Source organism: Pseudorca crassidens, chromosome 6 (genome assembly GCF_039906515.1).
Source record: "Pseudorca crassidens isolate mPseCra1 chromosome 6, mPseCra1.hap1, whole genome shotgun sequence".
Taxonomy (NCBI): domain Eukaryota; kingdom Metazoa; phylum Chordata; class Mammalia; order Artiodactyla; family Delphinidae; genus Pseudorca; species Pseudorca crassidens.
In genome coordinates this window covers 37,543,394-37,561,017 of record NC_090301.1, presented here as the reverse complement: position 1 = coordinate 37,561,017, position 17,624 = coordinate 37,543,394, and the positions used below count along the sequence as shown (strand labels likewise).

Below are 17,624 nucleotides of genomic sequence, written 5' to 3'. Positions count from 1 at the left end.
AGAGAAACAAGTGAGTTACAACATTCCTTCTATTTTGAAAACATTATGAGGTGAGTTTTAAAAACATGTTTCTAAAAAAGGGAGTGGAGATAGGCAGAAGGCTATTTAGAAAGTTGTCTAAAACTCCAAAAGTACTCTTCAAGCTGGCATTGGTAGAACAGGCACTTAGGTACCTATGTCATAGAAAACAGAGTAATTCCATATATCTGTGTTATCCTGAGAATTTTTTTGTGCTAATGCTAGTTTGGGCCAAAGAAACAACCTAGTCCCTACCACCTTTTTGGCACTTTGAGCATAGGTCCATTCCTAATTTAGGGAACCAAGTTGTCCTATGACATATTTTTACATTTTGTATAGGCTCAAAATTTTCCATATTCCAATTACTTTAGAGAAGTACTATCTGACAGAAATTTCTATGTTGATGGAAACGTTCTATATCTACATTGTCAAATATGGTAGTCAGTAGCCACATGGGGCTATTTAGCACTTGAAATGTGGCTTCAACAAGTGGTGCTGGGAAAACTGGACAGCCACATGTAAAACAGTGAGATTAGAATATTCTCTCATATCATATACAAAAATAAACTCAAAATGGTTTAAAGATCTAAATGTAAGACATGAAACCATAAAACTCCTGTAAGAGAACATAGGTGAAACACTCTTTGACATAAATTGTAGCAATATTTTCTTGGATCAGTCTTCCAAGGCAAAAGAAGTAAAAGCAAAAATAAATAAATGGGACTTAATTAAACTGAAAGGCTTCTGCACAGCAAAGGAAACCATAAACAAAACGAAAGGACAACCTACAGGATGGGGAAAAATATTTGTAAACAATGTAACAGATAAGGGGTTAATATCCAAAATATACAAATAGCTCATCCAACTCAATATAAAAAAGAAAATCTAATCAAAAAATGGGCAGAAGACTTGAACAGACATTTTTCCAAAGAAGTCATACAGATGGCTAATAGGTACATGAAAAGATGCTCAGCATTATTAGTTATTAGAGAAATGCAAATCAAAACCACAATGAGGGACCTCTCTGGTGGTGCAGTGGTTAAGAATCCGCCTGCCAATGCAGGGGACACGGCTTTGAGCCCTGGTCCAAGAAGATCCCACATGCCACGTAGCAACTAAGCCTATGTGCCACAACTACTGAGCCTGCGCTCTACTGCCCACGAGCCACAACTGCTGAGTCCACATGCTGCAACTACTGAAGCCTGTGCGCCTAGAGCCCATGCTCTGCAACAATAGAAACCGCTGCAATGAGAAACCTGTGCACTGCAAGGAAGAGTAGCCCCTGCTCGCCACAACTAGAGAAAGCCCGCGCAGCGACAACCCAACGCAGCCAAAAAATAAATAAATAAAATAAAAAAAAATCAAATACTTTCTCATTAGAAAAAACAAAACACAGTGAGGTATTGCCTCACACCTGTCAGAATGGCCTTTATCAAGTCTACAAATAACAAATGTTGGCGAGGATGTGGAGAAAGGGGAACCCTCTTGCACTGTTGGTGGGAATGTAATTGGTGCAACCACTATGGAAAACAGTATGGAGTTTCCTTAAAAAAACTAAAAATAGCAGTACTATATGGTCCAGCAATTCCCCTCCTGGGTATATATCCAGAAAAAAAAAAAAACACTAATTTGAAAAGATACATGCACCCCAATGTTCATAGCAGCACTATTTACAATAGCCAAACAATAATCTAAATGCCCATCAATAGACAACTGGATTAAGAAGATGTGATATATATATATATATATATATATATATCACATTATACACACACACAATGGAGTATTACTCAGCCATAAAAAAGAATGAAATATTGCCAGTTGCAGCAACATGGATGGACCTAGTGAATATTATGCTTAGTGAAGTGAGTCCGACAAAGACAAATACAATATGATAGCTCTTATACGTGGAATCTAAAAAAAAAAAATACAAATGAATGTATATAAAAAACAGAAACAGACTCACAGACATAGAAATCAAATTTGTGGTTACCAAAGGGGTGAGGGAAGGGGGAAGGGACAAATTGGGGGTATGGAATTAACAAACTACTATATATAAAATAGATAAGCAACAAGGATTTATTATACAGCACAGGGAGTTATACCCATTATCTTGTAATAACCTATAATGCAATATTATCTGCAAAAGTATTGAATCAGTATGCTGTATACCTGAAACTAAAACAATACTGTAAATTAACTATACCTCAATTGAAAACAAAATAAATGTGGCTAGTTGCAATTGAGGAACTGAATTTTAAATTTCATTTAATTTTAATTAATTTAAAATTGGAATTAGCCTCATGTGGCTAGTGGTTACCATGTTTTGGGAACAGCATGACTCTAGGGGTTCAAACTTGTCTGGTTTGCTAAACTCTATAGACAGGCCAGGATTTCTCTGGCCTGTTCAATACTGTCTAATACCACTTACTATAATTCACTGCTGTATTCTCAGTGTCTTGAGTACTGACTAGCAAATGGTAGATGCTTGACAAATATTTGGTAAATGAATGAAAGATACTGTGGTAATATATAGCTATTCATGCCTAATCAACTTTTACTTGCAATATGCCCTGGTTCTCTCAGAAAAAAATAAGAGAAGTGAAGTTAAACTCTTCTCTGTATGTGGAATTGCTTGACTGAAGCTCAATAAGCCTAGAGAGAACAGGAGCTAACTTCATTACAGCTCAAAGAAAAAAAATATAAACAGTTGTATATGAATAATTTAGGTCGATAATTATGGGAATATTGAAGGAAGAATATGCAATGGCAAGGAATTTGGCAAGGAAGTATGTGGATAAGAGTTGATGAGAATGATAAGAGGAAAAGAAACTACAGATTAAAAAACTAAGTTCAGATTTTATGCATGACTAAAGGATAGAAACTGAAGATAGAGAAGTCTTGAAGAAATAAATATACAGTAATCTGGTTAGTCCATAATAGAGCTTAGAAAAGGGATTTGGCAGTGGAAAGAGAAATGAGTATATTATTTTTAGCAAGTTAGTGATCTGAAAAAGGACACAAAACTGTACAAATAGACCATGTGGCTTAAAGAAGTCAGAAAAAGTCACTGGTATTGTTTTGATTTCAGGGGATAAGGGAGATGGGCAAACTAAAATAAAATAAAAGAGGTGAGGATTCTGAAAATAAAATGTATGAAATTGTGTATTCATGATTTTCAGTTTGAGGAGGTAGTGACCATCCATCCAGGTGTTGTTGTTTTAGAGTTAAAATAGGGACAGAATCAAAACACTAGGGTCAGAATCACTATTAAACACTACTAAAATTCAGAAGAAAACTGGAAAACTCCCTGAGAAGACAATTTAGAGGACAAAGAGAATCATGCCATGATTAGCTGGTAAAAAAGGAAAAAATATATTTTTTGAAAGAGATACTGAAAGATCAAACAGAGTGCAAGGAGAGTCACATATAAGAATGAATAAAATTTGAGCACAGGTTAGTTGACAGTATTGTATTAAAGAGAATCTAAGAGGACAAGCACTAGGACAAGACCCTTGCGGTTTGGCTAATAATCATCAAATCTTGGCAATAAATCTTAGGTAAGTGCTTTGACTAGATCTCAGTACTGAAAGAACAGTAATTTCATGAGTGAAAAAGATACCCCTATATTCCTCCTTCATGCCTTTCCAAAACAGATAAATTTAAAATATTTTTAGTGAAGTGTGGAATACAAAATCCTATTGCTTATTATCCTGTGTCAAAGTGGGGAAAGATGTTATCCAAAAAAATTCAGGGGGCTTCCTTGGTGGTGCAGTGGTTGAGAGTCCGCCTGCCGGTGCAGGGGACACAGGTTCGTGCCCTGTCCGAGAAGATCCCACATGCCGCGGAGCGGCTGGGCCCGTGAGCCACGGCCGCTGAGCCTGTGCGTCCGGAGCCTGTGCTCCGCAACGGGAGAGGCCACAACAGTGAGAGGCCCGCGTACCGCAAAAAAAAAAAAAAAAATTCAGGAAGCAATTCTGTAAGGTATTAAGGTTTGATGAGTTCAGTCGTGAAAGTAAAATGCTCATCCAAGTAGTATGGGTGCTACGAGGAAAGAAAATAGATTGGGTAAAAGGAGGAAAAATGTTCAAATAGAGGGAATGACAGACTCAGAATGCAAGGGAAGTGAGTGCTAAAACTAAGAATGGGAATACGTAATTGGATTGTGCCACATAATGAGACAGAGTTCCCCCTCTAAACGAAGCACAAAATTTACTCAGAATACTGTGTCAATTAGTACCTATCCTTACACATTAATTAACAAATACCTCGAATTCTCTGGTGGCCTAGTGGTTAGGATTTCGGGTTTTCACTGCTGTGACCCAGGTTAAATTCCTGGTCGGGGAACTGAGATCCTGCAAGCAGTGTGGCCAAAAAACCCCCTAAAACAGAAAAACAACCCCCCCAACCCCCCCAAATATCTCAAATTATCCTTATTCACATTTCCCCCACATTGACTAAGTATTCTGACTGGTAAGAACTTATGGACAATGTGAAATTAAATCAGTCTAGAAGCTAAGGGTCAAATAATCCATGTTAGGTTAAACATAGATCAAAAACAAATAATTAAAAATGGAAATGTAATATAAATATGTATATAATATATGATATATTTTCTATAATATAAAAAAGAATGTACATATGTGTATAACTGAGTCACTTTGCTGTACAGCAAAGACTGGCACAACATTGTAAATCAACTATACGTCAATAAAAAAATGGAAATATAACCAAAGCATTTGTACTACATTTCAGATTACACTTTAAGACGGTACATGAACCTGACAGTGGGTTAACCCAAGGGTTGTAAAACTATAGCCTATAGGCTAAATCTGGCCTATCATCTGTTTTTGTAAATAAAGTTTTACTGGAACATGGTCACAGTCATTGTTTATGTCTTATCTGTGGTTGTTTTCAAGCTACAATTGCAGTGAATAGTTGAGCTAGAGACCATGTGGCCTAAAGAGCTTAAAATATTTACTATTGGACCCTTTACACAAAGTTTGTTGACCACTGGGGTTTAAACTATTCAGTCTGGAAAAAAAATTTCAGGCTGAGAACTTCTGAAAATCTTTGAAAGAAAACATTAATAAGGTGCCTTAAGAGTGTATCTACTCTATTGTGGAAATAAATTATCACTACCCTCAAATATATTGGATTCACCTTAAAAATTAAAGTCAAAATCAGAAATTACAAGTTTAATAGAAACTTAAGAGAAACGAAGAAGCTATTGATACTAATGCTTTTGAGACTACAAAGAACAGGGATTAACTAGGTTATATATTTAGGTATATAAGAAGTACCTAAAGCACTTAAGTATTGGGACTTCCCTGGTGGTCCAGTGGCTAAGACTCCACACACCCAATGGAGGGGGCCCGGGTTCAATCCCTGGTCAGGGAACTAGATCCCACATACCGCAACTAAAAGATCCCACAGGTCGCAACTAAAAGATCCTGCTTGCCTCAACTAAAAGATCCTGCGTGCTGCAACTAAGACCCGGCGCAGCCAAATAAATAAATAAATAAACAAACAAAAAAGGAGATAAATATTAGTGCTCTACTTACCACAGTGTTTAAGTTAAATCTATACAACAGTTATTCTATGTTTTACTGTCAGAAAGTCTTTACAAAAGCACAAAGAGCTTTCTTGTAATATTAAAAAGTTTAATACTTCTTAAGGCCTTGACTTTTTAACGTTGAGACTATTAGTGTTTTTTTAATAGAAAATTACATTTGTTATAATGTTTGTTGTAGAAAGTTGTGTTTACTTAATGTGGTAAACTGTATTTGCAATATTTGGTTGGTATTATTCCTCATCAACCTACTTCCTATGTCACTGCTTATCTCGTTGAATAACCTCAACTAGTATGGAAGACTAAAAAGCTCTCTTAGAATTAGGTGAACATGTAGCTAAAGAAATTCCTCCTGTTAAAATTTATGTTACAAATGAAATAAAGTGACTCTAACACAGAGGTTAACTGTTTTTATTTTTTAAAAATGTTTGTTTTCTATATACTTATTATAGGTACAATAGAGGTCTTCATAAATAGTTAATTGTTTTTGTATATTTGTGCCATGGACTTCTTTGGTAGTCTACTGAGGCCTATGAACCCCTTCTCAGAATCATGTTTTTAAATATCTAAAATAAAATACATAAGATTATAAGGGAAACAAGCTATACTGTAATATACATATCTACAGACTCTTTAGGAGGGGATCTTCGGAGCAGATTAACTTTAAAACTCAGTGCAGAATCTTAGTATCTCTTTTCCTTGAACTCAAAGATTAAATGTAAATGATTGGCATGGTGATTATTCTATAATATCATCAAGAATCAGTATATCACACTTTTTGCTGCAAAGGTACTTAATAACATATAGACCCTCATCTTGCATACTATCATCATTAACATTTCAAGTATAAAAAGTGACATAATATTCAGTTTGGCTCTCTTAAGGCAATCTTAGATTAGATTTTAATATTTCAGGAAAACCAAGGACAACAGTATTCAGGTCTATATATTTTCTTAAGAGCAGCAACTAACTTCTGAACTTAATTAAAAATGTAATTCCCTAATTGTTTTAGAGAATTTGATTGAGCTAGGATATACTACCATTGAAAATGTGTTAATAAGATAAAAAGTAAAGTGTGGTGATATAAATTGCCATTTATGTGGGAAAAAACAAAAACTCTCAACAATTATATAATATTATATATAAATATATAATATATACTGCATATATAGATACATGTAATATACACATATAAGGCATTATATTACCTTTTTTTAAAAAAAATATTTATTTATTTATTTGGCTGCACCAGGTCTTTTTTTTTTTAAACATCTTTATTGGGGTATAATTGCTTTACAATGGTGTGTCAGTTTCTGGTTTATAACAAAGTGAATCAGTTATACATATACATATGTCCCCATATCTCTTCCCTCTTGCCTCTCCCTCCCTCCCACCCTCCCTATCTCACCCCTCTAGGTGGTCACTATATTACCTTTTATTAAAATTAATTTTTATTGGAGTATAGTTGATTTACAATATTGTGTTAGTTTCTGCTGTACAGCAAAGGAATCAGTTATACATATAACACATATCCACTCTTTTTTTAGATTCTATTCCCATATAGGTCATTATAGAGTATTGAGTAGAGTTCCCTGTGCTATACAGTAGGTTATATTACCTTTCTAGAAGACAGGCGTATAAAGAAAAGATTGCCATAATTATTAGCTATGAGGGACTAATGGGAAACGATTATTGACACTATTTCAATGTTTTCTTTCACACTGGGCACATCCACAACTAACTGTAGTACTTAACGTATAAAATTAATAGTTAAAGGTTCTGGGTTGAAACCTGGGTACCTTAATAATTTAAAAAAAAATGGACTTTTTTTTAGAGCTGCTTTAGGTTCACAGTGAAAATTGGGCAGAAAGTAGAGAGTTCCAATAGACTCCCTACCATCATATATGCACAACGTCCTCTATTCACATCTGGTACCAGAATGGTGCATTTGTTACATTTGATGAACCCATCATTATCACCCAAAGTCCATAGTTTACATTAGGGTTCACTCTTGGTGTTAACACATTCTATGGGTTTTGACAAATGTATGATGACATGTATCTATCATTATACTAACAGACAGAATAGTTTCACTGACCTAAAAATCCTCTGGGCTCTGCCTGTTCAACTTTCCCTCCCCACAACACCTGGCAACCACTGATCTTTTTACTGTTTCCAGTTTTGCCTTTTCCAAAATGTCATGTAATTGGAAACATACAGTATGTAGTGTTGTCAGATTATTATTTGTTTTACTTAGCAATATGCATTTAAGTTTCCTCCATGTTTTTCCATGGCTTGAAAGCTCACTTCTTCTTAGTGCTAAATAATATTCCATTGTCTGGATATACTGTTTCTCCATTCACTTACTGAAGGGCATCTTGGTTGCTTCCAAGTTTTGGCAATCATGAATAAGCCTGATATAAACATCTTTGTGCAGGGTTTTGTGTGGACATGTTTTCAGCTCACTTGGGTTAATACCTGAGAGCGCAGTTGCTAGATTCTATTGTATGAGTATAGTTAGTTTTGTAAGAAACCTAAAGTTTTGTAAGAAACTTACAAAAGTTTTGTAAGAAACCTTCTAAAGTGGCTGTACCATTTTGCATTCTACCAGCAATGAATGAGAGTTCCTGTTCTTCCACATCCCTGCTTGCATTCAGTGCTGTCAGTATTGTGGATTTTGGCCATTCTAATGTGGGTGTAGTGTAGTGGTATCTCATTGCAGTTTTAATTTGCAATTTCCTAATGACGTATGATATTAAGCATCTCTTCAAATGCTTCTTTGCCAATTGTGTATCTTCTCTGGTGAGGTGTCCCTTAAGGCCTTTGCCCCATTTTTAAATTGGTTTGTTTTAAATTGTTTTAAAATTTCTTGTTGCGGAGTTTTAAGAATTCTTTGTATATTTTGGATAATATTCTACAAATATTTCCTCTTAGTCTGTGGCTTGTCTTCTCATTCTCTTGACACTGTCTTTCACAGAGCATAAGTTTTTCATTTTAATAAAGCCCCTGTATCAATTATTTCTCTCACGGATTATGGCTTTGGTGTTGTACCTAAAAAGTCATTGTGAAACCCAAGGTCATCTAGATTTTCTCCTATGTCGTCTTCTAGGAGTTTTATATTCTTTTTTACATTTAGGTCTGTGATCAATTTCGAGTTAATTTTTGTGAGGGGTGTAACATCTATGTTTATATTCACTTTTTTGTGTGTGGATATCCACTTGTTCTAGCATCATTTGTTGAAAAGACTACTTTTCTCCATTGTATTATATTTGCTCCTTTGTCAAAGATTAGTTGACTGTCTTTTTGTGGGCGTATATATATTTTATCTGATTTAGTTGTGTGTAGAAAAACTCAAATTCATAGACTCCTATCTTAAGTCTGGGTAATGAAAAAGTAAGCAGAAAATTACTGCTTTAATAAGATATACAAAAGATATGGAAGACATTTCTAAGTGAACCACTGATATACAGCATGGTGACTATAATTAAAATTACCGTATTGTATATTTGAAAGTTGCTAAGAGAGTAGATCTTCCAAGTTCTTATCACAAGAAAAAAATTGTAACTATGTGAGGTTTTGGATGTTTAACTAGACTTATTGTGGTGATCATTTTGCAATATATACATATATTGAATCATTACATTGTCACCTGAACTAATACAATGTTATATATCAATTATATTTCATTATAAAAAATAAACATTTAATGAAGAAAAACAGTGGAACACTGAGATATGTAATTATTTCCACATTACATAAATTTGATATAAAAGTTATCTGTAAACTTTATTTTTAAAAATGTATAAGATTAAAAAAAGGAGAAAAAACTTAAACATGATTGTGAAGTCGAGATAATTCAAAGATGCAAAAAGCTGATGGTTTTATTATTTATTTACAAAACTACTTCTTTTATATATATATATATATATATATATATATATGGAATAGTACATGTGTAAGGAATAGCAAATTTCAGCTGTTTTTTTTTTTTTTTGGTCACTTACAGTGTTGTTCTTCTCAGATGTTCTGGGATTTTTACCTTGAGACAGTTTTCTCCTAAGGGTATTATCATCAGTTAAGATAGTAATACTTACAGGGGTAGAGAAAAATACTTAGAGGGTGGATAGTGGGCCAAACCAGTCCCAGTAGCTTGTGCTGTGGTTTGAGAAGGAGTTGGGGTGTGTCATGTCCAGACACAGAGCACTTGGCACCTTCATCTAGGCTATCTCAACCCATATGTGCCATTTTGCCATTTCAACAGGGTGAAATGAAGGATTAAATGAAGGATCCTGAAGGATGCCTGCCAGGGAGTCAATCTCTCAATAACTCTGAGAGTTAATAACTCTCAAAAATCTCTCAATAACTGTTCCACAATATTCTTCTTTGAATATACTCGTTAATGAGTTACACTCATTAGAGAATATGGCCAGTACAATTTACTGTATTTATAGAGATTTACTTTGTGACTAAAATATTATCAACTTTTAGAAATGTTCTATGGATGCTAGAAAAGAAATAGCCTTCTCATTGCAAGGCACAAAATTCAGTATGTATTATTCATATATAATATTTTTTAGGTCTTATTTATTCAAATCTGAGTTATGATCATCATATTAAAGTCTTCCATCACAGTTACGTTTCTTTCTTCTAGTATTTCTAACAGATTTACTTTATATTTTTGATGTTACATTATTAGACTTACTTATTCATTATAGATTTAAACTTTTATCACAATAAACTGGTCTTGTTTACTTTGTTTTTTTTTATTATTATTTTTGGCTGCATTGGGTCTTTGTTGCTGCACACAGGCTTTCTCTAGTTGCGGCGAGTGGGGGCTACCCTTCGTTGCGGTGCGAGGGCTTCTTATTGCGGTGGCTTCTCTTGTTGTGGAGCACAGGCTCTAGGCGCATGGGCTTCAGTAGTTGTGTCACACGGGCTCAGTAGTTGTGGCTCATGGGCTCAGTAGTTGTGGCTCATGGGCTTAGTTGCTCCACGCCATGTGGGATCTTCTCGGACCAGGGCTTGAACCCATGTCCCCTGCATTGGCAGGCGGATTCTTAACCACTGTGCCACCAGGGAAGCCCACTGCTTTTTACTTTGAAATCTACTTTCTTATATTAATGTCATCCTGTTTTTTTTTTTCCCCTACTGTTGTTCACATTTGCCTGACATGTGTTGGCTGAAAACACTCAATCTGGTGTTCTTTGCACTTTTGAAGTTAATTTTTATCTTTATTAAAGTAATATATAAAAGTTTTGAAAGTCAAAGAGTGGTTAAAGGGTAAGAAACTACCCCTCCCCTGCCACTGCACTCCTATCCTGAAATTTCACCATAATCTTCCTTTTGCAGTAATTGTGCCAAGTAGTTGGTGGACCCTTTTTTTTAGTTTTAATCTGTTTTTTTTTTTTTTTTTACTGATATATAGTTGATTTACAGTATTATATTAGTTTTAGGTTTGTAACATAGTGATTCAATATTTTTATAGAGTATACGCAAGTTGAAGTTATTATAAAACATTGGCTATATTCCCTGTGCTATACAATATATCCTTGTAGCTTATTTTATACATAGTAATTTGTACCTCCTAATCTCCCACTCCTATCTTGCCCCTCCCTTCTCCCATCTTGCCCCTCCCCTCTTCCCTCTCCCCACTGGTAACCACTAGTTTGTTTTCTATAACTGTGAGTCTGTTTTGTTATATTCATTTTTTTATTTTATTAAAAATTGTTTTTATTGGCGTATAGGTGATTTACAGTGTTGTGTTAGTTTCAGGTATACAGCAAAGTGAATCAGTTATACATATATATATATCCACTCTTTTTTTAGATTCTATTCCCATGCAGCCATTACAGAGTATTGAGTAGAGTTCCCTGTGCTATACAGTAGCTTCTTATAAGTTATCTATTTTATATATAGTAGCGTGTATATGTCAGTCCCAATCTCCCAATTTATCTCTCCCCCGTCGCCCCCCGCCCTTAATGCCTGGTAACGATAAGTTTGTTTTCTACATCTGTGACCCTACTTCTGTTCTGTAAATAAGTTCATTTATACCTGTTTTTTTAGATTCCATATATAAGCGATATCATATATTTGTCTTTCTGTGTCTGACTTACTTCACTCAGGATGACAATCTCTAGGTCCATCTATGTTGCTGCAAATGGCATTATTTTGTTCTTTTTTATTGCTGAGTAATATTCCATTGTATATATGTACCACACCTTCTTCATGCATTCCTCTGTTGATGGACATTTAGGTTGCTTCCATGTTCTGGCTATTGTAAATAGTGCTGCAGTGAACATTGTGGTACACGACTCTTTTTGAATTATGGTTTTCTCCGGGTATTTGCCCAGTAGTGGGATTGTTGGATCATATGGTAGTTCTACTTTTAGTTTTTTAAGGAACCTCCATACTGTTATCCATAGTGGCTGTACCAATTTACATTCCCACCAACAGTGTAGGAGGGTTCCCTTTTCTGCATACCCTCTCCAGCATTTATTGTTTGTAGATTTTTCGATGATGGCCATTCTGACTAGTGTGAGGTGACACCTCACTGTAGTTTTGATTTGCATTTCTCTAAAAATTTGTGATGTTAAGCATCTTTTCATGTGCTTTTGGGTCTTTGGAGAAATGTCTCTAGATCTTCCACTCATTTTATGATTGGGTTATTTGCTATTTTGATATTAAGCTGCATGAACTGTTTATATATTTTGGAGATTAATCCCTTGTCAGTTGCTTTGTTTGCAAATATTTTCGCCCATTCTGAGGACTGTCTTTTTGTTTTGTTTATGGTTTCCTTTGCTGCGCAAATGCTTTTAAGTTTAATTAGATCCCATTTGTTTATTTTTGCTTTTATTTTCATTACTCTAGGAGGTGGATCAAAAAAAGATCTTGCTGTGATTTATGTCAAAGAGTGTTCTGTCTGTGTTTTCCTGTATGAGTTTTATAGTGTCTGGCCTTACATTTAGGTCTTTAATCCATTTTGAGTTTATTTTTGTATACGGTGTTAGAGAGTGTTCTAATTTCATTCTTTTTTTTTAAATTTTATTTTTGGCTGCATTGGGTCTTCGTTGCTGTGCATGGGCTTTCTCTAGTTGCGGCGAGTGGGGGCTACTCTTCGTTGTGGTGCATGGGCTTCTCATTGCGGTGGCTTCTCTTGCTGCAGAGCACAGGCTCTAGGCACACGGGCTTCAGTAGTTGTGGAGAGCAGCCTTCAGTAGTTGTGGCTTGCAGGCTCTAGAGCGCAGGCTCAGTAGTTGTGGTGCACAGGCTTAGTTGCTCCGTGGCATGTGGGATCTTCCCGGACCAGGGCTCGAACCCGTGTCGCCTGCATTGGCAGGCGGATTCTTAACCACTGCACCACCAGGGAAGTCCCTAATTTCATTCTTTTACATGTAGCTATACAGTTTTCCCAGCACCATTTATTGAAGAGACTGTCTTTTCTCCATTGTATACTTACATCCTTTGTCATAGATTAGGTGACCATAGGTGTGTGGGTTTATTTCTGGGCTTTCTATCCTGTTCCATTGATCTATATTTCTGGTTTTTTTTGCCAGTACCATACTGTCTTGATTACTGTAGCTTTGTAGTATAGTCTGAAGTCAGAGAGCCTGATTCCTCCACCTCCGTTTTTCTTTCTCAAGATTGCTTTGGCTATTCGGTGTCTTTTGTGCTTCCATACAAACTGTATAATCTTTTGTTCGAGTTCTGTGAGAAATGCCATTGGTATGTTTGTTTTTTTAGACTTGACGTATAAGTGATAACACACAATAATTGTCTTTGTGTGACTTATTTCACTAAGCATAATACCCTCTAGGTCCATCCATGTTATTGCAAATGGCAGAATTTCATTCTTTTTTACGGCTGAGTAATATTCCATTGTGTGTGTAAATATAAATAAATAAATATAAATATATGTAATACACCACATCTTCTTTATCCATTTATCTGTCAATGGACACTTAGGTTGCTTTCATATGTTGGCTACTGTAAATAATGCTACTATGAACAGTGGGGTGCATGTATCTTTCCACATGAGTGTTTTCATTTTCTTCTGGTACATACCTAAGAGTGGAATTGCTGGGTTGTATGGCAGTTTTATTTTTATTTTTTGAGGAACCTCCTTTTGGAAAACATACTGTTCTCCACAGTGGCTGTACCAGTTTACATTCCCACCAGCCGTGCATGAGGGTTCCCTTTTCTCTACATCCTTGCCAACACTTATTTGTTGTCTTTTTTTTTTTTGGCTGCATTGGGTCTTTGTTGCTGCATGTGGGCTTTCTCTAGTTGCAGCAACCGGGGGCTACTCTTCAATGCAGTGCGTGGGCTTCTTATTGTGGTGGCTTCTCTTGTTGTGAAGCATGGGCTGTAGGCACATGGACATCAGTAATTGCAGCACACAGACTCAGTAGTTGCAGTATGTGGGCCCTAGAGTGCATGCGCTTCAGTAGTTGTGGCATGTGGGCTCAGTAGTTGTGGCTTTCAGGCTCAAGAGCACAGGCTCAGTAGTTGTGGCACACGGGCTTAGTTGCTCTGTGGCATGTGAGATCTTCCCGGACCAGGGATTGAACCCATGTCCCCTGCATTGGCAGGTGGATTCTTAACCACTGCACCACCAGGGAAGTCCCTGTTGTCTTTTTGATGATAGCTTTTCTGACAGGCATGAGTTGATATCTCACTGTGGTTTTCATTTGCATGTCTCTGATGATTAGCGATGTTGAGCATATTTCATGTGCCTATTGGCCATCTGTATCTCTTTTTTGGAAAAACGTCTATTCAGGTCTTCTGCCCATTTTTTTTTTAAAAAATAAATTTATTTATTCATTTTTGGCTGTGTTGAGTCTTCGTTGCTGCGCGAGGGCTTTCTCTAGTTGTGGCGAGTGGGGGCTACTCTTTGTTGCCATGTGTGGGCTTCTCATTGTGGTGGCTTCTCTTGTTGCAGATCACGGGCTGTAGGCATGTGGGCTTCTGTAGTTGCAGCAGGCGGGCTCAGTAGTTGTGGTGCGCGGGCTCTGGAACGCTGGTTCAGCAGTTGTGGCACACGGGCTTAGTTGCTCCGTGGCATGTGGGATCTTCCCGGACCAGGGCTCGAACCCCTGTGCCCTGCATTGGCAGGTGGATTCTTATCCACTGCACCACCAGGGAAGTCCCTGCCTATTTTTTAATTGGGTTGTTGGGGTTTGTTTGGTATTAAGTTGTATGACTTATTTATTTTTGATATTAACCCCTTATTGGTCATATCAATTGCAAATATTTTCTCCCATTCAGTGGGTTGTGTTTTGATTTTGTTGATGGTTTCCATTGCTGTGCAAAAGATTTTAAGTTTAATTAGGTCCCATTTGTTTATTTTTGCTTTTATTTCCTTTGCCTTAGGAGACAGACCCAAAAAATATTGCTACAATTTATGTCAAAGAGTGTTCTGCCTATGTTTTCTTCTAGGAGTTTTATGGTTTCTGGTCTTGCATTTAGGTATTTAATCCACTTTGAGTTTATTTTTGTATGTCGTATGAGAAAATATTCTAATTTTTATTTACATGTAGCTGTTCAGTTTTCCCAGCACCATGTATTGAAGAGAGTGTCTTTTCTCCATTGTATGCTCTTGACTCCTTTTTCATAGATTGACCATAAGTGTGTAGGTTTATTTCTGGGCTCTCTATTCTATTCCATTGGTCTATGTGTCTGTTTTTGTGCCAGTACCATATTGTTTTGAATACTGTAGCTTTGTAGTATAAAGTCAGGGAGTGTGATACCTCTAACTTTGTTCTTTTTTCTTAAGACTGCTTTGGCTATTTGGGGTCTTATGTGGTTCCATATAAATTTTAGGATTATTCGTTGTAGTTGATTTAATTCTTTATAGTTTTCAGAGTATAGGTGTTTGACCTCCTTGGTTAGGTTTATTCCTAGGTATTTTATTTTATTTTATTTTAATTAATTAATTTATTTTTATTTTATTTTTTTGTGGTATGCGGGCTTCTCACTGTTGTGGCCTCTCCCATTGCGGAGCACAGGCTCTGGACGCACAGGCTCAGCGGCCATGTAAATGTTTTTACTCCCCTCCTCCATGTTTTGTGTTTTTGATGTCATATTTTACATTTCATGTTTATCATTTCACTGTCTAAGGTAATTATAGTTGGTTTTACAAGTTTTTATCTTTTAATCTTAGGACTAGCTTATTTAAGTGGTTGCTCCACAGTCTTTACTATGTATTTGCCTTTACTAGTGGTATTTTTCCTTTCCTATAGATTCTTACTTTTTGTGGCCTTTTCTTTTTCACTTAGAGAAGACCCTTTAACATTTCTTTTAGGGTAGGTTTAGTATTGCTGAATTCTTTTAGTTTTTGCTTGTCTGAAAAATTCTGTATCTCTCCTTTTATTCTAAATGATAATCTTGCTTGGTAGGGTGTCTTAGGTTGCAGGTTTTTCCCTTTCAGGACTTTGAATATATTACGCCACTCCCTTCTGGCCTGCAAAGTTTCTGCAGAGAAATCAGCTGATAGCCTTATGGGGGTTCCCCTGAACTGACTCTTTGTTTTTCTCTTGCTGCCTTCAGAATCCTCTCATTATCTTTAAATTTTGCCATTTTATTTATGATATGTCTTGGTGTGGGTCTGTTTGGGTTCATCTTGTTTGGGACCCTCTGTGGTTCCTGTAGCTGGATATCTCTTTCCTTCTTTAGGTTTGGTAAGTTTTCAGCCATAATTTCATGAAATACATTTTCAACCCCTTTCTCTCTTCTCCCTATAATGTGAATGTTTTCACAATTGATGTTGTCCTAGAGGTCCCCTAAACTGTTCTCATTTTTTAAATTTGTTTTTCTTTCTGCTGTTCTGATTGGTCTGCTGTTAAGTCCCTCTAGTTTCTTTTCATTTCAGTTATCATATTCTTCTGTACTGATTGATTCTTTTTCATATTTTCTAGTTCTTTGTTACAATTGTCACTGTGTTAATCAATTCTTTTCCCTAATTCAGTTAGCATTCTTATTACTAACACTTGAACTCTTTATCTGGTAAATTATTTATTCTGTTTCATTAGTTGTTTTTTCAGGGTTTTTCTCTTATTCTTTCATTTGAAACAAACTGCTCTCTCTTCTCGTTCTGCTAAAATTTCTCCATTTCTATGAAATTAGCTCAATCAGTTACCTATTGTGGTTTTGAAAGGGTGTCCTTATGTGGGACTGTCCCTACACAGTCTGTTCGTGCCCAGTGGCTTTGGTGGGAAAGCTGGATCTGATGTGATCATGAGTTACGTCTTTCCCCAGGGTATGCTGGCAGCTATCACCTTGATAAGAGGTGGGGCTGGACATGGAGGGGACAGAGCTAGAGCCAGAGCTAGGTGTGAGCCAGGGATTCTCCACTGCTCAGTGGCCAACACTACCCTATTGAAGGAAGGGTCAGGTCCCAAGTTCCTGGAGCAGAAGTCCTGAGGGTCAAGTCAGAGCTGGCTCCCTTCCCTCTAATTGTGTTCTCCCTCCTCCCAGCACTGTCACCCTTGCCCCAATAGGGAGCAGTGCTGGAACAAGAGGGGTTGGAACAGGCTTTTGGCATGGGTTGGGGTGTAGGCTGTGGTGGTCCTGGCAGCAGTCTGCATTCCAGACTGCTCCCAACCCGCTGACTCTGCTGGTGCCAGCAATGGCTGCCCTTGCCCTGTTTAGATGCTGTGTCAGGTCTGAGCCGGCTCTGTTCCCCAAAACTGTGCACTCCCCTTGGCTGCAGTAGTCCTTGCCTGGAATGGAGCTGCACCACAGAGTAGGTGGGGCTGGAGTGCCCAGTGTGGGTCGGGGTGTGGGCTGTGGCAGTCCCAGCACCAGTGAGCGTTCTGGACCACTCCCGACCCACTGCCTCCACTAGTGCCAGAAATGGCCACCCTTGCCCTATTCGGATGCTTTTCTGTGTTTGAGCTGGCTCTGTCCCCCAGAGCTGTGCACTCCCCTTGGCCATGGAAGGCTATGAGCCAGTGTGAAGCTGTACTGCAGAGCAAGTGGGGCTGGAGTTGGTGTTTGTCTCAGGCCGGGGTGCACACCGGGGTGGTGGCAGGAAACT

At 37.1% G+C, this 17,624-nt stretch overlaps 1 protein-coding gene across 1 annotated transcript in view; it reads right to left on the bottom strand.

Moving 5' to 3' along the window:
* Positions 1-17,624, bottom strand: part of BOLL (boule homolog, RNA binding protein) — a 54,924-nt gene that overhangs the window by 601 nt on the left and 36,699 nt on the right. The window lies entirely within an intron of this gene.